This window comes from Bidens hawaiensis, unplaced genomic scaffold, assembly GCF_021521415.1.
Source record: "Bidens hawaiensis isolate Kalapana, Puna unplaced genomic scaffold, B.hawaiensis_p1.1 tig00040722_1, whole genome shotgun sequence".
Taxonomy (NCBI): domain Eukaryota; kingdom Viridiplantae; phylum Streptophyta; class Magnoliopsida; order Asterales; family Asteraceae; genus Bidens; species Bidens hawaiensis.
The window spans coordinates 143,828-168,123 of record NW_027497207.1 but is presented as its reverse complement, the minus strand read 5'-3'; the positions used below and the strand labels follow the sequence as shown (position 1 = coordinate 168,123).

Sequence of the window (24,296 nt, the reverse complement as noted above, 5' to 3'; positions counted from 1 at the left end):
AAAAAAAACAAAAAATTAAGCGTCGGTTAATGCTTCGGTTTGTTTTTTTCGGTGTGTTTTTTTTCGGTTAATTCGGTTTCGGTTCGGTTAATTTGGTTTTTTGCTCACCCCTACCCACAAGTTACAAACACAAAAATCTAACATAAGAATGTAGAGTAGCATGGTTAACTCGTATAACCCAAACCCAAGAAACCCAAACTCAACAAACCCGAACCTTGATAGGGTCGGGTTGCGAGTTAAACTTGTTTAAAGAAAATCCGACTAACCTGACCTAATTAACTCAAAACCTGATCAAATTAACTCGATTAACATCACATCCAATTATAAACCTATGTTTCGATAAATACCCACCCCTATAACACATCATCCCATCCATGGTGGGCTTTGCCTTCATTTAGGGCACATTGTTTTCACATCACATCAAAATAATAAAATAATAATCACGTGAAAATAACGTTAAAAGTGGCGGAAGGTTAATCAGGCATCATGTGGTGGCGTTGATAGCCGAAAGACAAGGGCACATGCACCAATCAGTCGGTGTCCCGATGATTGAGTGTTATGTGTCTTATGTCCAAGGCTTGATTCAAAACTACTATCGAGCCGGGGGTCCTCACCGGAAGCAGCCTCTCTATCCCTATGGGATAGAGGTAAGGCTGTCTACATCTTACCCTTCTCAGACCCTACCATAGCATTGCTATTGGTGGGATATACTGAGTACGATGATAATGATAATGATGATGATGATCAAAATAATAAAATAAAATAAAATATTAAATGCCAAGTTAAACTCACCTACCCATAGATTGTGCCACTAAAATCTATACATACAAATCTTTAAAAGGATCTTTTACAACCGAAAATAACCGAGCAGCTGAAATATTATTATTATATGCTCTGCACATCTTCTTCTTCTTCTTCTTCAGACCCCTAAAACCCAAATCTTTGTGGGTTTTCTGATAAACAATCAAGAACACAAGAAACCCATCTGGATGTGCAAATTATCAAGAATTAGGGCTGCCAATGAGGTAAAGATTCTTGCTTTATTGGCTTAAACCACTGCAAAATTTGAAAAAGATAATAATTTGGTTTGTAGATTGAGATTTTGGAGGAAAGACAACAATGACTAGTGGGTCATTAGGCATAAGATCATCAAGCTACGGCTCTTTATTGCAACATCAACAGCAATTTCAAAATGGACAAAAACATAATCAGTCAACACCACCAGTTGCTTCTAGGAAGCCTAATAAGATGTTGTTAATAAAGAAAAGGAGAATATGTTCATGTGGATGTGTATGTTTGTGCATAGGAAGAAAGTTGGAATGATGTTCTTGTGTCTGGTTTCAGTTGCAGCTATGTTGTGGGTACTTTATGTTGGCAAAGGTTTGATTTTTATCCTCTTAAAGATCAAATTTGCTTGATTTTAGCTGAATTTGTTTCAGAGAATTTGTGGTTCGTTGTGTCGGTTCATTGTTATTAACTGTGTTTGAATCTTGATTGATTTTTGGCTTTGTGTTGTACATTTTTAACCAAATTGGGTGAACCCCATCTTTATTTTGATTAATTCTGAGCTCAATTTAGTTTATGAGTCATTATTAAATTGTCCTTTTTGTACAAAGTTAGCTCAGTTTCATAACTTAATCTGTACTAACATTTAATGTGTATTAACTTACTGCATTTTGTTTAGTTTTGGGCTGAATTTCATTTATGGGTCTTTAACTTGAGTCACTTGACTGCATTTTGTACACATTCCTCAATTTACCATCTTTTCTTTAGTAGTATATCAAATTTACTGCATTTTGATTGATTTTTAGCGTGATTTGGATTCTGGGTCATTGTACATTGTACTAAAGTTTGTACTTTTTTAGCTCAACTTGCATTCTTGATCGCGATCAACCCCTCGTTGTAAACGATACTTACTGAATCTTGATTGATCTTGCAGGTGAGGTTACACAAGAAGTTCAGAATATCCAAAGTCTAGACTTCAAGAACAATTCCATCTCAAGTTCTTCACCAATAAGTGCTAATGAACAAAAAGTAAATGATATTAATTCTTCATTAGCAAATCATGATATGAAGATTATTTTAAATAATAACAAAACAATTACAACCGTCTCACCACCGCCGCCGCCGCTGCCTACACCACCACATGTTTATTTTACTGGATACACACTTCCTCATGGCCACCCTTGCGAAAACTTCCCAATGCCGCCACCACCTGCTGACAAGAAAAGAACAGGCCCACGTCGTGAGTGTTCATAATCTCACACTTCATTTAAAATTTTATGTATTTTTCTCACTTTTATTTCCATTTTTGTGACATTTCAGCATGTCCGGTGTGTTACTTTCCTGTGGAAGAAGCTATTGCAATGATGCCAAACGCCTCGTCATTTTCTCCGATTCTTCAAAATTTGACATACATTCATGAAGAAAATCTAACCAAAAGTGAATTTGGTGGTTCTGAATTCGGTGGATATCCTTCTTTGAAGCAAAGACTTGAATCTTTTGACATAAAAGAGTCAATGACTGTCCATTGCGGGTATGATTTTCTCCAAAGCGGTTTACTATGTGTACTTTGTTGGTATGGGTCGAATCGGGCTGACAGGTCAAACTGAGTAACATTTGACCCGAAACACTTTTTGTCCAAATTTTATATGATTTTACAGAGTTAGTTTACAAAATATGATTATGATAATAATCTATTTTTTTAAACAATATGATTTAGGGGATAGTGCATAATTTTGCATGTTTGACTTGCTAGAGATAATACATAACCAGAACCAACCCATTCATAAGTACGAATGGAAATTTCTGACACAAACTGTTAACACGGTACAACTTGACACGAAATTAAGCGGTTTTGGGTTTGAGTTAAACAGGTTGGGTTCATAAATGGGTCGAAATGTTTAGGCCACAATTTAACCCGTTTAACTAATCGTGTTAAATGGGTTTTTATAACTCGTTTATCAAGACTATATAATTATTTTAAATGATTAAATATATTAAAATATTGAATATATGAGTATATGAATATTTGAATATATGATATATGATTTAATATATTTGTTATATCCTAAAATAATAAATTCCTAAAATTAAAACTATAAAGCAGGTTGTCATTTTTGTTGCTGAACGGGTTATTTTTAATCGCGTTGTACAGCTTGTGTCATGTAGCCCGTTTTTGATACATGTCCGTGTTCATGTTCAATGATACGTTTAGTTAAACGAGGCATGTTTGTGTTTGGTAACCGTGTTAATTGTGTTGTGCCTGGCCCATTTAACATGGCTGAACATGTTTTGCCAGCCCTAAATTCATAGTTAAATGGTTCAAAATATATTTTATTTATTTTCATTAATTCTTCTCTAGTTAATACATAACTATGCAAGCAGATTTGTTAAAGGAGATAAACGGGCCACAAAACAGGATTTGATATTGATGATTCGGACCTTTTTGAGATGGATCAGTGTCGGGGAGTGCTCGTTGCATCCGCCATATTTGGTATCATATTAAAACACTCTACTCAAAGTTTACTACTTTATAACTTTTCAATCTTTTTATAGTTGGTGTTTGTTAGGCGCGTATGACATGATTAAACAACCCAAAAACATCAGTGAAACTGCAAAGAAAGATGTATGCTTTTTCATGTTTGTTGATGAAGAAACCGCTAGTTATTTGAGAAACTCAAGTGATCTTGATGATAGCAAACGGATCAGATTATGGCGAATCGTAGTTGTCCATAATTTACCGTATTCTGATCCAAGACGCAATGGAAAAGTATATTATTTACTCAATATAAAGTAAAAACTCGAGTTTATAGAATATTATTCAACTTGAAGTTACATATTTGCAGGTTCCAAAACTTTTATTACATAGGCTTTTCCCAAACGTTCGTTATTCGCTATGGGTTGATGGAAAACTCGAGCTCGTTGTGGACCCGTATCAAATTCTTGAAAGGTGTTAACTTTTTTTTGTAATGTTAAGTAATGTTATTATATGTTCTTATATTATATTAAAAGTTTAAATCTTTATAATGTTCAGGTTCTTGTGGAGGAAGAATGCTAGTTTTGCCATATCTAGACATTACAAGCGGTTTGATGTGTTTGTAGAAGCCGAAGCTAATAAAGCAGCTGCAAAGTATGACAATGCTTCCATTGACTTTCAGATCGACTTTTATAGAAAAGAGGGTTTGACCCCGTATTCAGAGGCTAAACTTCCTATTAGAAGCGGTATAAAACACACAATTGTCGTTAGTTTGCATAATTTGTTAATTAGCTTGTGTTTAATTTATTTTAATTATGCAGATGTACCGGAAGGATGTGTTGTAATACGAGAACATATTCCTATATCGAACCTTTTTACTTGTCTTTGGTTCAATGAAGTTGACCGGTTTACTTCACGAGATCAGATTAGTTTTTCAACCGTGAGGGATAAGATCACATCTAAAACGAATTGGACCGTTCATATGTTTTGGGATTGTCAAAGACGGAATTTTGTAGTTCAGGTGATTATTCTATGCTGATATTGTTACCTTTGATTTTGAAAGTCAAAGCATGGTACATTTTCTAATGTAATTTTGGTTAGTGTCTAGTTTCAAACTTAGAATTAGGTGTTGTTATTTTGAAAGTTTTGATATGATTTGCACATGGTTAAAAAGATTTCTGAAGATTTTCAAGATTTTGGATTTAAAAATTAATTCTTTTGATATTAAAAGTCAATGTCATGCAACTTTCAAGATCCACTTTGACTTTCTTGATTTTGAAGATTTCTTGTAATTTTCTTTCTTGGTGATGCTGATTCTTTTGGTCTCTCTCAGGGAACCATCGCGATATTCTTGAGCGTTGGCCGCCACCACCATTGCTATTTCCACCGCCACTGCTGCTGCCTCTTCCCGAAGCACCTCCTGCGGTTACTATACCGCCACCCTCAGCCCTAATTGTTGAAACACCAAATATTTCAGCTTTAGAAACAAGCATGAAACATATTGTAAGTAATTCCACAAAGATCCCATCCGCGAGACGTCGAAGAAGGCTCGGTTCAAGGCGGCACCGCAAAGTTTTTGTCCGGACAACTCCAAACTAAAAAGATTTGTACATCAAAAGAAATCATTAGTTTTATCGGTTTATATTTTTAGTTGTATATATACTTTTTTAGATATTCATGCAATTTTGCTTCTATTTTGTAATTCAAACATGTATTAAATTACAAAATATTTATAATTTCTTATATATATTTATAACAGAAATTTGAAGGGAAAAATAGAAGTCTATGTGTAACATTCGTCATTTTCAATTTTTTTTGTATTTGTATTTGTATCAAAACCCGACCCGATTTGTAAACCAAATCTTTCACTAATATAAAAGGTTGGATTTTTATGTTTCATAATCATCTCTTACCTTTTGGATTTGTTACTAGATTGTATTATTTAAACATTTTTAAAACACATGCAAGTATTGATATAAAACAAGGAAAACAAGTTTGACTCCTTCCCTATATAAACAACCCCATCCTCTTCATTTTTCTTTGCTCATTCATCTTCTTTCTCTCCCAAATAAAGTTCATATCTCTAACCTCTAAGGTTCTTAATAATCAAGCAATAACCTTCTTTAATTCTTGTTTGTTACTTATTAATTCATATCTTGTGGCACAACATATATATAATATGCACCCCTTGTTTCCTTCGGCTTTCATCTTCTTCGGGAGGTGATATGCTACAAGGCAAGGCTACATGGAGAACTTTTTGTAGTTCTTGTTTATACTATTTTCCTTTAATGCTTTCCTAGTCTTGTTCATATTGTAAGTAGTTTAGCTTTTAATTCATGTTTAAAGTGTTTCATGGTATTGGTTATGAAGTCACTAGTCTCGGTTTTATCCCGAGATTAGACCCGAATCAAGACCGAACCAAGACCAAACTCTTGTTTACTAGTCTTGTTTATACTATTTCCCTTTAATTCTTTTGTTTATATTGTAAGTAGTTTAGTTTTAATTCATGTTTAAAGAGTTCCATGGTGTTGGGTATGAAGTCACTAGTCTCGGTTTCATCCCGAGATTAGACCCGAATCAAGACCGAACTCTTGTTTACTAGCTTTTGTTTTAAATAGTTTTGTTTACTAGTTTTGTTTAAAATAGTTAAATAAACATGTTTATGAAAGATTTGAACCTTGCAACTTCTAAAACCATTTTGATAGTTCTATAGTATTTGGGTATATGGCAACCATCCTCGGTATCATTCCGAGTCAAGGACCGAACCAAAACCGAACTAAACCGAGTTCACTTGCCTAAGACACACAAGTGTGTTTTTGGCCATCGAAACTCATCTTTTCTTCAAGAATGTATTTTAAACTAATTTAAGTATTTTATCAACTTACTTGGTGTGTCGGTATCCAACTTGATCTTATAACAAGCTTGGACCGGTGATACCAAATACACACTTAACGGACGTTAAGGTTCTTCATAATAGAACTATATACTTGGTTAAGTCTTTCGATTTTATTGAGTTATCTCAAAACATTTTGGAAAGTTAACTTTGAGTTTAGTTAATTATCTAGACCCAAGTTAACAAATCCGAACACTCGATTAAAACCTTGTTTTGGTGTTCATATACCCAAAGGTTCTTGCATTAGTGCATTATAACCCACATAAGTTACTTAACATAGGTTGAGTAATAATTATGAATGAAATACCAAGACTCGGTTTCGAGTAAACTTACTTTTTAGAACATGTCTTTAATTTCCCAAGTATTTACATTTTTAAACCATAAACTTCATTTATTTACTTTACTTGTCATATTTTATTTTAAACCCTTCCAAGACTACCTACTAACTTAAGACCTGTTTAATCTAGGTCTTGCTCGTTAAACCCGATCTCCGATTATTCAATCAATCTTTCAAGTTACTTAGTTAACGTGAGTACATTTCATCCCCCGTTTTCACTTTTATCTTTTGGGGGTAACATGCATACTTATTCAAACAAAAATGATTTATATTATACTCATTTCTCAAACCACAAACTTTAGGGTATATGATGCTAGAATACTTGCTCTATTGTGTGTTATATGTCTCATATGCTTTACGTGCGCGAGTGTTTATTTTATGTTGTTGTTGAGCCTCATTAAGTATGATCATACGCTCCCCTAACTACTTAGCCTTGTGCTAGTAGAATAGGGCCTCATTATCCAAGTATGTCGGTATTCTTACCGATTAGAAATGATCCTCATTTACATATGTTTTATATACCATGATTGATGTTTTATTTATAGTCTCATATACGTTTGTGGATTTCACTCATATTATATATACTCAAAACTATGAAATTGCTCACCAACATACGTGTTGACAAATGTTATTTTATGCATGTTACAGGATTGATTATTACTTGAGTTGGAGTTTGAAGACGTTATTCTATTTTGATACCGCTAGGTTATTAGAAGAATGAACAATATCTATTTATAATGTTTTGATGTTATTTGTATGAACAATATGTGTTACTTTGGTGATTGAATGAAATTAATGAGTTGATTAAATATTGTCACTTTAATAGTGTCTTGTGTATTTGTCCAATCACGTTGCACCCCGGCATGTTCCGCCGCCTTTGGTCGGGGTGTGACAGATTGGTATCAGAGCCAAGATTATAAGATAGGTGGTTAGACGTAACGGCCTAGTATAGTTTTGCTTTAGGGTCCTTATACGTGTTACCCTACTTGATTGTTCATTACACTTATACATTTAATTGCTTATTCATTTCATTTAATCTTCAAAATATACACATGCACACACTCTCATAGTATTCCAAGGTATCCTTACCTTAAACGCAAAAACATTAGTTTTTATATTGTGTTTTATGGATCACAAACTTAATTTGGATCCCGTTATTTAAGATCTCCTTAAAGGTTGCATTTATATCGGGTTTGTAGCCATCATGGAAAGCGAATCACTATGAGACGACCATTTGACAAAAAGATTCAAAGAATCGAAGGTGATATACTTACTTGGGATGGTTGAATTATAGTGTGCGTTTTCTAGGCCTACAAATCGTGTTATATATGTCAATACTTTAAGTTGTCGAATGCAAGCGTTCCGGTTGCCTCTATATAATTTTTGGTGTTAAAAATACAAGTTATTTTTAACATCTCTTTGTATCTCCGTTTTTATTATATGTTATTATCGTTATTTGAGTCACAACAACATAATTAAGACGCGGTGGTACGTGCACATGTTCGACTCCTCCTATTATTTTATACAACTTTATTTGTCGTGATATCAAACCCTGGTGATTTCATGTACGATTTTCCCGACTATATATATAAATTTCAAAATCTCAAAACCTCCAATTTTTGAATGGCAAAAGTTTGAAACTTATAAATATATATACATTTTTATCTTTTGATGCAAGTATAAAATGGTTTTTACTAACATTCTCATTCTCATAACTCTAGGATTCACAATCATTAAACCCTACATTTACTCTTTTTCCCTCATACTTATATCAATTACCCCAAAATTATACAATTTCTCTTTTATTATTTTAGAATGCCTCCAATCCGTCGCCAACTACGCAAGTCGAGCTCCGGTCGTCGGAAGGCCGCAATGGTAGCAAAAGAAATCGCCGCTGTGATTCCCTGACTCATAACTCAAATCCAAGCCACTCAACCCACCATTGCTCAAACCACACCCAACCCCATACCTTTCGCTTTGAAAAACTTCACTAGTGCCAACCCATCCCAATTATTTGGTACGAACTCTGCCACCACTTTGTTACAATGGTTCGAGAAAATGGAAAGTGTGTTTACTCTTTGTGAGTGCCCCGAACTCAAAAAGACCACGTATGCCTCTAGCATGTTTGAGAATACCGCCCGCACTTGGTGGAATAGCGAGATTTTCACCCATGGAGCGGAAGTAGCTATGGCCTACTCATGGACCAAGCTCAAAGAAGTCATGATGAAAAAGTTTTGCCCAAAACATGAACTTCAAAAACTCGAATCCGAATTTTGGGAACTCAAGCAAGAGAGTGGTGACAACTCCACCTACTCCAACCGCTTTCACGAGCTTAGTCTCTTGGTTCCTCACTTGGTCACTCCTCTCGAAAGGGCTATTGACAAGTATGTCGGCGGTTTGCCTATGCAAATCCGTGACTCGGTGATGAGTCGCAACCTGCAAACCCTTCATGATGCTATTACCTTCGCCGGTGCTCTTTCTGAAAACCATGTCAAAGACGGTACCCTCTCCATCAAGAAAACGAGTGACAAGAGTAAGCCTGAACCAACCCCTCAAGCTAAAGTCGACCCACAACCTCAATCCATCAACTACTCCAATTCCACCCACCATACCAAAAAAAAAAAAAATCAAACCAAACTACCGAAACTATGCTGTCACCCACCCATCACAACCTCAATCTCAATCCCACGCACTCCAAAACCAAAAACCGTATTCCGGCCCGCACCCATTATGTAACACTTGTCAACATCATCATCCCTCCTACTCTGCTTGTCGCCACTGCACCAAGTGTAACCGCTATGGTCACATTAACAACGTGTGTCGAGAAGCCTCTCGTGGGCAACCCGCTCCACCGAGGTTTGCCCCATCCAACCAAAATCGTCCCACTCCTTTTGCTCAAAACCCTCCATCCCAACCTAGGGCTTTTTTCAATTGTGGAGACCCGAATCACTTCCGCAATACTTGTCCTCGACTTGCTCTTGTTAACCAAGCCCAAATCATACCCACACCCTACTACCATACCCAAGCCTACCAAGTTCAAACTTATCAACCCCAAATCCCGCAACTCTTGGCTCCTCCCGCTCAACCGATCCAAGCCATGCAAGCCCTTCCTCCTCCACCACATATGCAAGACATGCAAGCTCTCCCACCTCCTCCAGCTCAACAAGTTAACCACGGCAACCAAGGGCGTGCCTTTATGATGAACGCCAACCAAGCTCAAGTTGCCAACGATGCGGTGAACGGTACGTTTTTAGTAAATGGGCATTTAGCTTCAATTTTATTTGATACTGGAGCTGATAGGAGTTTTGTTTCTTTTAAATTCGAATCTATTCTTGGCGTATCTCGCACTAAACTTTCTCGCCCCTTTTCTGTCGAAATCGCCAATGGAAATTCCATCATCATCGATTCGGTCATTCGCGATTGTATCCTCACTCTTTTCAAGCACGAGTGCTCGATCGACCTCATCTCGATGCAAATGGGAAGCTTCGACATCATAGTAGGCATGGATTGGTTAGCTTTGCACTGTGCCGAAGTCGTTTGTTATGACAAATTCATTCGTATCCCGCTCGTCAATGGCAAAATTCTCAAAGTCTTTGGCAAAACGATCCCCAAGAAACTCAACCTTATGTCTTGCTCTCAATCTCGTAAGTACTTGCGCCAAAATTACGTTCCATTCCTAGCCCAAGCGGTGGTGAAAGATCCAAAAGAAAAGAAGATTCAAGACATTCCCGTTGTTTGTGAATTTCCTGGCGTTTTTCCCGAAGACGTCTCTGGTCTTCCACCCGTTCGTCATGTTGAATTTCGAATCGACCTTGTGCCCGGCGCGACTCCCGTAGCCAAGGCTCCTTACCGTTTAGCTCCTTCGGAATTGCAAGAGTTATCGAATCAACTCCAAGAACTCTCCGATAAGGGCTTTATCCGTCCAAGCTCTTTTCCTTGGGGTGCTCCCGTCCTCTTCGTGAAAAAGAAAGATGGCTCGTTTCGCATGTGTATCGATTACCGTGAACTCAATAAACTCACCATTAAAAATCGTTACCCCTTGCCTCGCATCAACGACCTCTTCGATCAACTTCAAGGCGCAACTTGCTTTTCCAAAATCGATCTTCGATCGGGTTATCATCAATTGCGTGTTCATGAAGACGACATTCTAAAAACCGCTTTTCGTACTCGGTATGGACATTACGAATTTTTGGTTATGCCTTTCGAATTAACCAATGCACCCGCGGTATTCATGGACCTCATGAACCGTGTTTGCAAACCATTCTTGGACAAATTTGTGATTGTGTTTATCGATGACATTCTTATCTTCTCCAAAACCCGAGCCGAACATGAACATCATTTACGTTCCATTCTCGATCTCCTAAGAAAAGAACAACTTTATGCCAAGTTCTCCAAATGTGAATTTTGGTTAAAAGAGGTTCAATTTTTGGGTCATGTCGTCGACGATAAAGGTATTCATGTTGATCCCGCCAAAATCGAGGCCGTAAAAGATTGGAAGACTCCATCCACACCCATGGAGATCCGATCTTTCCTTGGTTTGGCCGGGTATTATCGGCGATTCATTCTAAACTTCTCTAAAATCGCGTTACCCCTCACCGCACTAACTCATAAAGGAGAACCTTACAAATGGGGACCGAAACAAGAAGAAGCTTTCCAAACTCTAAAGCATATGCTTTGCAACGCTCCCGTCCTAACCTTTCCCGATGGAAACGACGACTTTGTGGTATTTTGCGATGCATCCAACCAAGGTCTCGGTTGCGTTTTCATGCAACGAGGTCAAGTTATCGCATATGCCTCAAGGCAACTCAAGGATCACGAAAAGAATTATACGACTCATGATCTCGAACTTGGTGCCATCGTTTTCGCTCTCAAATCTGGAGACATTATCTTTATGGCACAAAGTGTGTTGTATTCACCGATCACAAAAGTCTACAACACATCTTTGACCAAAAAGATCTCAACCTGAGACAACGTCGATGGGCCGAATTACTTAGTGATTACGATTGCGAAATTCGCTACCACCCCGGTAAGGCGAATGTTGTAGCCGACGCCCTTAGTCGTAAAGTTAATGTCAAATCCGTTCTGCTTCATAGCATCATCATTCAAACCGATCTCCAAGACCGCATCTATCGAGACCAATGCACCTCCATTGATGAAGGCAATATGTATTATGAAATGTCATGTGGAGCTGAACTTCAACTTGAAACCAAACCCGATGGCTTGCTTTATTTCCTCAACCGTTTGTGGGTTCCCGATCGTGATGAACTTCGTACTTTCATTCTCGATGAAGCTCATATGTCACGATATTCTGTACATCCCGGTGTGGATAAAATGTACTTCGATCTATTTATTGGTGGCCGGGTATGAAAAAGGACGTAGCACTTTATGTATCGAAATGTCTTACTTGCTCAAAGGTTAAAGCCGAACATCAAAAACCTTTTGGTTTACTCGAGCAACCTCCTATCCCCGTTTGGAAATGGGAAGGCATCGCTATGGACTTTATCACCAAATTGCCTCCCACTCAAAAGCAAAATGATAGCATTTGGGTCATTGTTGATCGATTAACCAAATTGGCTCACTTAATCCCGATCCGCGAGAAGTACTCCGTTGAAAAACTCGCTCAAATCTATGTTCGTGAGATTGTATGCCGCCATGGTATTCCATTGACCATCATTTCTGATCGTGACGCTCGTTTCACATCCCGTTTTTGGAAATCGCTTCAAGAAGCCTTGGGCACTCGCCTCGATCTTAGTACCGCTTACCATCCTCAAACCGATGGCCAATCCGAATGCACAATCCAAACTCTCGAGGATATGCTTCGATCTTGTGTTCTTGATTTTGGTGGAAATTGGGATTCTCATCTCCCACTTATTGAATTCTCATACAATAATAACTATCATTCTAGCATTGAGATGGCTCCTTTCCAAGCTCTTTATGGTCGTAAGTGTCGTTCTCCGATTTGTTGGAGCGAGATTGGTGAAGCCCAAATCACCGGTCCCGAGATGGTTCAAGACACTACCGATCGTATCTAATCAAATCCGCAAAAATCTCCTTGCTGCTAGAAGTCGCCAAAAGAGCTATGCCGACAAACGGCGAAAACCTCTCGAGTTTAATGTTGGCGACTTTGCCCTTCTCAAAGTATCCCCTTGGAAGGGGGTAGTCCGTTTTGGAAAGAAAGGAACACTAGCACCCGTTTTGTAGGCCCATTCAAAATCCTCGAAAGGATTGGAAAATTGGCTTATAAACTCGATTTACCGCAAGAACTTGCCGGTGTTCATCCCACCTTTCATGTCTCAAACCTCAAAAAGTGCTTAGCCGAAGGTAACCTCTATAAACCTCTCGACGAAGTACGTATCGATAAAACCTTGCAAATGATCGAAAAACCCGTTGAAATCGTGGACCGCAATGAGAAACGAACCAAACGTAGCCGCATCCGTTTAGTTAACGTCCGTTGGGAATCACGGCGTGGCGCTGAATTTACTTGGGAACGAGAAGACGAGATGAAGGAAAAGTACCCGCACTTATTTATTACGGATTCTTCTTAATTTCGGGACGAAATTTCCTAAAGTAGGGAAGATTGTAACATTCGTCATTTTCGATTTTTTTTGTATTTGTATTTGTATCAAGACCCGACCCGATTTGTAAACCAAATCTTTAACTAATATAAAAGGTTGGATTTTTATGTTTCATAATCATCTCTTACCTTTTGGATTTGTTACTAGATTGTATTATTTAAACATTTTTAAAACACATGCAAGTATTGATATAAAACAAGGAAAACAAGTTTGACTCCTTCCCTATATAAACAACCCCATCCTCTTCATTTTTCTTTGCTCATTCATCTTCTTTCTCTCCCAAATAAAGTTCATATCTCTAACCTCTAAGGTTCTTAATAATCAAGCAATAACCTTCTTTAATTCTTGTTTGTTACTTATTAATTCATATCTTGTGGCACAACATATATATAATATGCACCCCTTGTTTCCTTCGGCTTTCATCTTCTTCGGGAGGTGATATGCTACAAGGCAAGGCTACATGGAGAACTCTTTGTAGTTCTTGTTTATACTATTTTCCTTTAATGCTTTCCTAGTCTTGCTCATATTGTAAGTAGTTTAGCTTTTAATTCATGTTTAAAGTGTTTCATGGTATTGGTTATGAAGTCACTAGTCTCGGTTTTATCCCAAGATTAGACCCGAATCAAGACCGAACCACGACTAAACTCTTGTTTACTAGTCTTGTTTATACTATTTCCCTTTAATGCTTTTGTTTATATTGTAAGTAATTTAGTTTTAATTCATGTTTAAAGAGTTCCATGGTGTTGGGTATGAAGTCACTAGTCTCGGTTTCATCCCGAGATTAGACCCGAATCAAGACGGAACTCTTGTTTACTAGCTTTTGTTTTAAATAGTTTTGTTTACTAGTTTTGTTTAAAATAGTTAAATAAACATGTTTATGAAAGATTTGAACCTTGCAACTTCTAAAACCATTTTGATAGTTCCATAGTATTTGGGTATGTGGCAACCATCCTCGGTATCATTCCGAGTCAAGGACCGAACCAAAACCGAACTAAACCGAGTTCACTTGCCTAAGACACACAAGTGTGTTTTTGGCCATCGAAACTCATCTTTTCTTCAAGAATGTATTTTAAACTAATTTTAAGTATTTTATCAACTTACTTGGTGTGTCGGTATCCAACTTGATCTTATAACAAGCTTGGACCGGTGATACCAAATACACACTTAACGGACGTTAAGGTTCTTCATAATAGAACTATATACTTGGTTAAGTCTTTCGATTTTATTGAGTTATCTCAAAACATTTTGGAAAGTTAACTTTGAGTTTAGTTAATTATCTAGACCCAAGTTAACAAATCCGGACACTCGATTAAAACCTTGTTTTGGTGTTCATATACCCAAAGGTTCTTGCATTAGTGCATTATAACCCACATAAGTTACTTAACATAGATTGAGTAATAATTATGAATGAAATACCAAGACTCGGTTTCGAGTAAACTTACTTTTTAGAACATGTCTTTAATTTCCCAAGTATTTACATTTTTAAACCATAAACTTCATTTATTTACTTTACTTGTCATATTTTATTTTAAACCTTTCCAAGACTACCTACTAACTTAAGACCCGTTTAATCTAGGTCTTGCTCGTTAAACCCGATCTCCGATTATTCACGAATCAATCTTTCAAGTTACTTAGTTAACGTGAGTACATTTCATCCCCCGTTTTCACTTTTATCTTTTGGGGGTAACATGCATACTTATTCAAACAAAAATGATTTATATTATACTCATTTCTCAAACCACAAACTTTAGGGTATATGATGCTAGAATACTTGCTCTATTGTGTGTTATATGTCTCATATGCTTTACGTGCGCGAGTGTTTATTTTATGTTGTTGTTGAGCCTCATTAAGTATGATCATACGCTCCCCTAACTACTTAGCCTTGTGCTAGTAGAATAGGGCCTCATTATCCAAGTATGTCGTTATTCTTACCGATTAGAAAGGATCCTCATTTACATATGTTTTATATACCATGATTGATGTTTTATTTATAGTCTCATATACGTTTGTGGATTTCACTCATATTATATATACTCAAAACTATGAAATTGCTCACCAACATACGTGTTGACAAATGTTATTTTATGCATGTTACAGGATTGATTATTACTTGAGTTGGAGTTTGAAGACGTCATTCTATTTTGATACCGCTAAGTTATTAGAAGAATGAACAATATCTATTTCTAATGTTTTGATGTTATTTGTATGAACAATATGTGTTACTTTGGTGATTGAATGAAATTAATGAGTTGATTAAATATTGTCACTTTAATAGTGTCTTGTGTATTTGTCGAATCACGTTGCATCCCAGCATGTTCCGCCGCCTTTGGTCGGGGTGTGACACTATGGTTCAGTAAACTTGAGTGCAAACCAATTATTGCTTCATGGGCTGCAAAGTGTGCAACATTTCATTTAGTAATTTCTGCCTGCCTTATGATTTTTGTCAATCAAATTATGAACACCAGTAGTATTATCACAGTACAAGCAGTTAACTAAACTACCAGCTATGTTTTTGCTATTGCTGTCTGCCTTATGTTTATTACAACACTTATCTTTGATTTTCAAAGTGATGGTTGAAGATAACATAATCATGATACTTAAGATATAAAACTATAATAATACAAATGATAATAATAATAATAACAATAAAAATAGTAATCACAATAACAATAACAATACTCCTAGTAATAATAGTTGTTTTTATGTATCCTTTTATATGTATCGGTCTTCTTGACTCAATGTTCCTGACCGGCTTTATTTAAAACGACTATAAACTGTATTACTATTCAGTGTACTTTTCAGATTGTTATGCTGTTCGGTACACCTCTGCCGGTAACCCCAGGATTTGAAGTTGGCATGAGAAGCTCGTAAGGAGGAACTCCAACACCACATCTGTTCCTAAGTCTTGTGTCACCATTCCTCCTATTTATCTCATTTTCAATTCTTTTAACTTCCACTGAAAATTTATAAAATGCCTCAATAATCTTTGGCTCACAAGGCCACTCAGTGTACACATCTTTTATCTCCCCAAGATACTCCTCCTCATGTGAGTGTGCCAAGATTATATCAATAATGGCCATGTATTTTGTCGATTCTATCAAACTAGGCAAGGAAGCAACAAAATAGCCGTGTGGATCAGCCATGAAACTTGCAAACTCAAGGTCATGTTGTTGGGGTATAAGTTTTTGCATAAGTGGTGGCCTATTTGGAAAATATCCACCGTAGTGATACTGCCCAAAATTAAGTGCTGCATGTTGCCCTGTTGATATCTATATTAGAGTTGTTAATATCTCGGCAAGTGTCTCAGGAGTGCTTAGTTTAGGCCACCAATTAGCTTCACGAAGATCGGCGTGCCCCACATTAACGGCTTCAGTGTACCATGACTGAAGTTCTGTGTCCGATATAATAGCTTTTTCATCCGGGTAGTAATGATTTACATAAGTATGCACAAGCTCTTGAACTGCAGACCATATGAGAAGCCCGTCATTGGCATATGGGTAGTCTTCAATGAGAAGTCTCAGCCCATGGGGCTTTGTTTCATCAGGTACTGCTATTCTTCTGCAACCAAAGTCGAGTAAAGTACATAGAAAATTTTATATGCTGTTTTTAAGCTACCATGACTATTTGACTTCAAATATTCCATTAAAATAAAATATATATTCTTTTACACGGAAATAGAAGGCAACTAGCCCCTATTTAACTATTTAAACTTATTTTTTTATTTTCTTTTTCTTTGTTGGTCTAATGGTGTTGTATTCTTACCTTCGTATCAAATCTGCAGGAAGACCTTCCAAGTCAAAGCGCCACCAGTCACGATAGGCAGCACATACCATCTCCATGCTGTATTTCCCAGGAGAAAAGTGGCTCTCTATAATCCCTTCTGCAGATATTAGACTCTCACGTGCCATCGCATTTATTGCAAGTGTATGTTTCATGTGCACATTTAGAAGCTTCAAAATTGGATGCATTGAGCTCAAGTGTCGGTGAGTGGCTATGATGAATGGTTCAATACATGCATGAACCCGCAACCTATATATCCAATATATAAACTCAAGTAATTTGTATTTTTTGCTTGCCATTTTGAAAAAGGTGCAAATTCACAAGTACATTTGACATACCAATGATGGATAAGTTGGTGAACACCGGTGTCTTTAGAGCATACATGAGCTTTGCCTAGATTCCAAAGCCACTTGGTGGTTGCATCAACCGGAGGAGTGAGAACTTGTTTTGACGGGATATTGGTGTCTTTTGGAGGAAGGCTGAGCTCGATTGCAATGGGATTTAGAGTTCCCAATGTTGACAAAACGAAGATTGTACGGGTTGCATACGCTTTTCGGTCTTCTTGTGCATTTATCCTCTCTAAAAATGGAAGGTAAATGTCATGGTAATCCAATATGAAAAGCTTGTTTTCATCCAAGGCCTGAAAATACAAAAATAGAGTTTGAAATTCAAACAAAAAAATCAACACCAACATTTGTATACGTAAAATTACCGATAATAGGCATGGAACTAAAAACTAACAAAAATGTCAAAAATAGGCAAAATTAATAGAGCAATATCACCTAACTCCATGGGCACCACTAGGGACTAGTGGAAGCCCGGACGAAATTTAATGCAAAATTGAGTTGGCAACACCTTATCATGCCATGCAGTGGCGAAACTTGGGCTTAATCAAAGGGGTGCCCGAAGTCGCGGAAACATATGTTATGGGTGTCTGGTCTCAATACATGTAAGATTTTTCATACGAAATCGCGAAAATTTACACTACTAAGTGAAAAACGAGGGTGACCGGGGACACCGCGGGTCCTTCATAACCTTCGCCCCTGATGTCATGTGTTTCAATAGGGCTGCAGTGGTGCCTATACGCAAATAAAAGGGCTACATGGGTATCATGCCAGCTAAGGCTCCAGGGGTGTGTCTTGTTGGCCACCTCTGGAGTCGTGACAGACAAGGCGCCTATCCTGCTTATTCATGCTTTAGGCACCACCTTAGCCCAAATGAGAAACATGTCAGGCTATAGTGTTGCCAACTCATTTTTACATGATATTTGTATGTCCGGGTTGAACTTAAGCTGGTGATTAGTGATGACAAAGGGCTTGTATGTCATTTTTTCTGTTGGTTTTGACAACTTTGGTTACTTTTTAGTTCCCTGCTTATATTGGTAATTTTCCCATTTCTAAATCATTAGTGCTTCTTATATTCTATTAATCAACGTCTGTTGGAAGATAGACCTGTTGTACAGACATTCCATTGAGGTGGTTTATAATGTGTTCCTCTTTAAGAGCTGATACTGGTGGTCCATATTCAAGCAGTTTGCTCACAGGAGGAAATACCCGTAGATACATAACCGAATGTCGTTAAAGTAAAGCTAGCAATTGATCTTATAATCGGTTTGATTGAGATCGAATATATAGGAACATATAACCTTCAACTTCTCGATGCTCACAGGGTTTATCCCAACAAGGGTTTGACGAGCAAGTTCATCTTCTTGCACGTAGCTTGTTACATTCCCTAGAATTTCAGTGACGTTTATTTTATGATTCACAAACACTACAAATGATGATTGCGCATAACTTTGATTTCCTAGTCGTGTTTGCACTTACAAGGCACGTTTTTTGGTGTATCAAACTTGAACATATCCCAAACCTTCAATAGTCCATGCATATTCATATTCTTATAAAGACTTGTAAAATCTGTAATATTCCTAGACACACCATTCTGGTTGTAGAAAGTGGCCATGGGAGGAATATTGTGCATCACTCCCTTCCAAATATCATTAATGATATCTTTGCGTCTTGTCCCCTCAAAAACTTCATCTCTTGGAACATAAGTTGAAGAAATCATTGTATTCACTGGCTTTTCAGTACTTACATCTATATAAATATTGGGAAATTATATACTTTCTTGGTTTTCATGAGTAACCTTTCTTACTATTTGGAACATTAAAAGGGTTATTGGATTTGAACAATCTCAACTTTGATCTATTAGCCAACAGTAAATCCAATCTTAAAAATATTTTCTTACCGTCCCACTTTCAACTCATTTTCATCCAGCAATCCCATACTAACTGAAAAATAACTCCGCCAACTTTTTGATGAAATGGAAAACACATATATGTTGAAATTAGTTGGGACTGTTTAGAATATATTTTTTAATTGGGTTTAGCGTCGACCAATAGGTCAAAGTTGGGATTACTAACATCCAATATCCCGAATTAAGAAACAAACTTACCAGTACTTGTGGAGGGACGTCCTGTGCGACAACGTCTGGGATGTGGGTTTCTTTCACCTCCTAGTGTTGGACTTGCAAATTCAACTCCTTGATCAGGATTCCCAAGATCATTATACTTGTCATAATCATATATTCTGTCTGAAGACAATCTTTCTCCATTTCTGTCTCCTCTCTTGGTTTTGAGTTCCTTAGCTCTCAAGTATTTCAGCCCCTCAGGTGTTTGACTTGGTAAATATGCCTGTTTAACCCATCAATTAATACATAATAAAGTTAAATGGTATAAAACTTGATACTTAATTTGCTTCTTTTTGTGCACAACCCGAAGAAAACTTGATACTTAATTTGCCTCTTTTTGTGCATAACCATGAGGGTTTTCATGGTATTATTATTATAGCTTGTTGGTGCATATGGAAGACCCGTTATGAGAAGTTTTTCAAAGGTAAAGAGGCGAAGGTGGATGGCATTATTTTGTGACATTAGGTCCTCTAGCTTTCTTTGGTACAAGTATAGATCAAGTTGCAAGGCGATAAGTTGGTTCAATTAATGTAAATTCTTTTTGATGTAGTCGTTTTTGTTTGTTCTTGCCTTCCTCCAAGTCGTGGAGATTGGTTGTGGCTTCGGCCTATGTTTATAAAAGTTCACAGTTCAAAAATAAATAAAATTTGCTTCTTGTTTTAAAAAACGAATGCCCATCTAGCTGAATATCCCAGAATACAAATCAATATGTACTAAGTCGTGTTTTTAAATGAGGAGTGTAATTAAAAAATAAACGGTACAATTTAAGTAATAAAGATTTTGAGGAATTCTGTCAGTGATTTTTCAAAGGTACTTTTTAATGGCATTTTATCTGTTGGTGAAAGCCCATGTTTTCTTGTACCGGAATTTATACAAATTTATATGTTATCATTAATTAGTTATTGTTCAAAAAGTTGTTAAGAAAAAAGAAAAAAAAAACTAAAATAGAAGTTTTTTTAAAACATAATGTATAATGCTCTTTAAGCATGACTTAGGAAAATATATTAATTTATAAGTTTTAAAAGGCATGGATGTTAGTGTAATCTTAAGTAAGTCCGGATACCTAATTGTCGTACTTACAAACTTAAAGGTTTTTTGAGTTAGTTTTCTTCTATTATTGTCTAACAAGTAATTGTATTGTTACAAATAGGGGTTATTTGTAATCAAGTTTTTTTTATCCCAATCAATAACACAATCGAGGTTTAGATTTGAAATACGATTGTCTTTTAATCGGCATCAGAGCCTAACAATTTATCAACACCACGGTGAAGCAAGGATCATCAATCAAAGCAGGTCCGACAAGGAAGGCGGCCACCTTAGATCACAAGTCTTGCGACGGTCCCGAAGACGCATCGAAGGTCAGGAGCAGCACCAGAAAGATGATTTGTGCTTAATTGATCATCCTCGTCATCACTAAAGGTTTCCTAATTAAAACCAGTCGACACACATAAGCAATCAAATCTTGATTGAAAGATGTGAGATGGGGTCAAGTAATCAAGTTGGTTTTCCCCAATGAAGCGATTTTCATATCGATTCAGTTCCCGATTCTCACATCCACCAATTATATGATTTGGACAGTGAAAATCAAAGCCATCTTCAAGGTTCAAGGATTGTTGGAGGCTATCGAACCAAAAAAATGGAAGCAGCGGTTGACCCAAGATAGATGGGTTGGCGATTGCGTATCTCAATCAAGCCATGCAGGAGGCTTTGGTGCTACAAGTGCCTCACCATTCCACCGCTAAAGAGATATGGGGTGCACATAAGACTTGTTTCGTTGTGGTTGATATGGCTAGAGAAGCACATATCGAGTCTCTTCAACAGGAGTTCGATGTACTTATGATGAAAGAAATGGACATGATTGATGATTTCTCGACCAAGATAAGCCAAATAGCTTCCAAAGCAATCAATCTTGGAGTACTGTTTGAGTAAAGACCCTTGTGAGAAAGCTTTTGAAGTCCGTTCCGAGAAAGAGGTATATAGAGATTGTTGCTACCATTGAACAATTTTCCGATATAAACAACATGGCGTTCCGTGAAGCCGTCGGATGTCTAAAAGCGTTTGAGGAACGATATGGAGATAAAGACAAATTTGTGGTCGATAAGCAAGAACAACTCAATATATATATATATATATATATATATATATATATATATATAGATTTTAGCTTTCCATTCTTCATATATATATATATATATATATATATATATATATATGAAGAATGGAAAGCTAAAATCAATCGATAAAGAGGTCATGGGTAGGACAAGATGGGAACTGAATTAAGTTAAAAGAACAAGGGAAAATGTTAGGTTGTGGATCGGAAAGAAAGACCCACAATAGAAAATGGATCGGTTAAAGATCATTTGCTATCGGTGTGATGAACTAGGACACTTTGCCACGCCAATCCCAAATCGAAAGATGGGGAAGAACGATCAAAGTAACCTCGATCAAGATGACGGACCGTGTAATATTTGGACCCGAAAACCCAGGCAGTTTATTTTTATTTTATCTTATCAAATCAATAAGTATTACTTTACTTAGTTCGTGACCATTTATTTCATTGCGCGTTTCCTTGATTAGTTTCGTTTATTTTATAAAATGTTATAACTATCAATAATGTGAAAAATTCACCCATAACCATGTTCTATCCTAATTTGTTTTACCAACCAAAGCCTAGGGACTAAATTTCAATTTATTTAAAAACTTTGTTTCTTTCTCCCTCCTCTCCCACCAACGACACCACCCCCTCATTATTTTGGCATCAATGAAGCCGTAATTGTCAGGATTTGATTCGTTTACATGTTTCTTGTCCACCACGAGATCAAAACTTAGGTAATTATGGGTAATTGTCAACTACTGTACACCAATCAATTCTCTATAACAAACCGCGAACCCAACCGACCCCAAAACCCTATATATACTCGTTCATAATACAATTAAACAAGCACACACTATCCTCTAACAGTTCCGAAGTTAAGCCCTAAGCCAATTATTGCATCAAAGGAGCAACGTAATATCGTTTTTCGATCTTGTGTTCTTGCGTTGAACCCTAGTCTTCCAATCTCACTCAATTCGTAATGAAATCAAGTAAGAGATTTTTGTTTTTAGGTATGAGCTAGTTGGAGAACGAGAGCCCTATATCAATCTAAATTGACAGAGGACAGTTATAGATCAATTGGGTCTGGATTGAACTTAGGTCGGGTTTATGTTTGATTTGGGGATAAACTTGATCTCTGTATTTATATATTTTTTTTCATTCCATAACTGGGTTGGTCACTAGCTCAGATGGCTGGTACATGTTTTGTAAAGCTATAACCGACCTGAGGTGCAGGGTTGAGTCCCCAGTGCCGGTTTTGGTTGTTTTTCTTTATTTTTATTGTCTTCAATGGTTTTTAATTAAATATTGTATTTTAAACAAAAACCTAATAATGATTTCATTTGTTTAATGGACTGAACACCATTATCCTCTTAAAAGAATTTATCGCTTAAGATTTTCCTTATATGTGTGTGTACTTATACATATATTACCATCTAACTTTACATTTATAAATATATATTTCTCATTTTAACCTAACATATATATTATCTTTTTATATAAATCAATAAATAAATAAACTAAATAGTTTTACTCATCTAGACGAACCAATCTCTTAAATAATTTTTTCATAAATATATATATATATATATATATATATATATATATAGAGTATGGGTAGAATAAAAAGTCAATATTTTCTAAGAAGTGTATGAAGAAATATACACAGTTGGATGTAATAAGACATATAGGGGTAAGATGGTCAACAATTAAATATTATAATTATGAAATTGAAATCTGAATTAATTTGGCATCCCTATTTTTTGTTGCTATCTGATCGCTCAGTGTGATAAGGTTTTATTTTTGAAACAATTATAAAAAATTAAACAATATATTATTCATCTTGTTTTTATGGTGCTTGGATTTAGGGATGTGTGATCAGGACCGTACATGTACCTGTACCCGAAAGTATCCATACCTATTAAATCAGTAAATCTTGGTACCCATGCGCGTACCCGAATTATATGGTACGTGTACTTTTGGTACGGTACTCGCTTTGGTATCCCTTTATTCTTTTTTTTTATAAAAAAATCTCCACTAAACTAGATATCTGTAACGGTACGGTACCGACAATCAATTTTCTCTAATACCAAAACCGTAATACCACAACAAGAACCGTAATATCGCAACCAAAACATAATACCAAAACTAAAAATGAAACAAATCATTCATAATATAAAATCCATTCCCTTTTCTTTGTTTATTGCTTTATCAATTTCTATAGAAAAATAAGAGATAAAGTTAATACATATTATTTACTGATATACACAATTACACATACATAAATAAAAATATATGAATACATATTATATGAATATACACATATAGATTGAGAATGAACTTATTCAACGAATATATATTATGTTTTGAAAATTCTGCTTTAGAGTTAAGTCATGAATGTTTAAAACCTAATAAAAGCTTTTACATATTTTAAACGGGTACCAGTACCCGTAATACCCGTACTTTTACTCGTACATGTACCCGAAAGTACCTATAATCAGTAAATTTGGGTACCCATACTTGTACCCAATGGACACGTATGGGTATAGGTACGGGTACAAGCACGGGTACTGAACATGTACGGGTACATGTATTTGGGAAAAAAATCTCATCCATACTTGGATTCAGACGCAATAAAGGAGGCAACAAGAGGTTTTTATATATTTATTTTGTTT

At 36.4% G+C, this 24,296-nt stretch overlaps 2 pseudogenes across 2 annotated transcripts in view; one reads left to right on the top strand and one right to left on the bottom strand.

Moving 5' to 3' along the window:
- Window positions 1-767: 767 nt before the first annotated feature.
- On the top strand, window positions 768-5,145 carry LOC143592385 (putative hexosyltransferase MUCI70; annotated as a pseudogene). Its single transcript, XR_013145922.1, has 10 exons — window positions 768-1,025; window positions 1,094-1,380; window positions 1,940-2,245; window positions 2,326-2,536; window positions 3,388-3,496; window positions 3,573-3,772; window positions 3,849-3,952; window positions 4,037-4,224; window positions 4,300-4,505; window positions 4,817-5,145. The product of XR_013145922.1 is annotated as a putative hexosyltransferase MUCI70 (transcript).
- A 10,866-nt stretch (window positions 5,146-16,011) lies between these two features.
- The window catches only part of LOC143592384 (linoleate 13S-lipoxygenase 3-1, chloroplastic-like), a 29,727-nt pseudogene continuing 21,442 nt past the window's right edge, over window positions 16,012-24,296 (bottom strand). The window contains exons 4-10 of the transcript XR_013145921.1: window positions 19,515-19,752; window positions 18,887-19,156; window positions 18,710-18,794; window positions 18,515-18,617; window positions 17,402-17,703; window positions 17,046-17,312; window positions 16,012-16,841 (exon numbers count right to left, since the gene is read on the bottom strand). The product of XR_013145921.1 is annotated as a linoleate 13S-lipoxygenase 3-1, chloroplastic-like (transcript). The remainder of the gene's footprint in view (window positions 16,842-17,045; window positions 17,313-17,401; window positions 17,704-18,514; window positions 18,618-18,709; window positions 18,795-18,886; window positions 19,157-19,514; window positions 19,753-24,296) is intronic.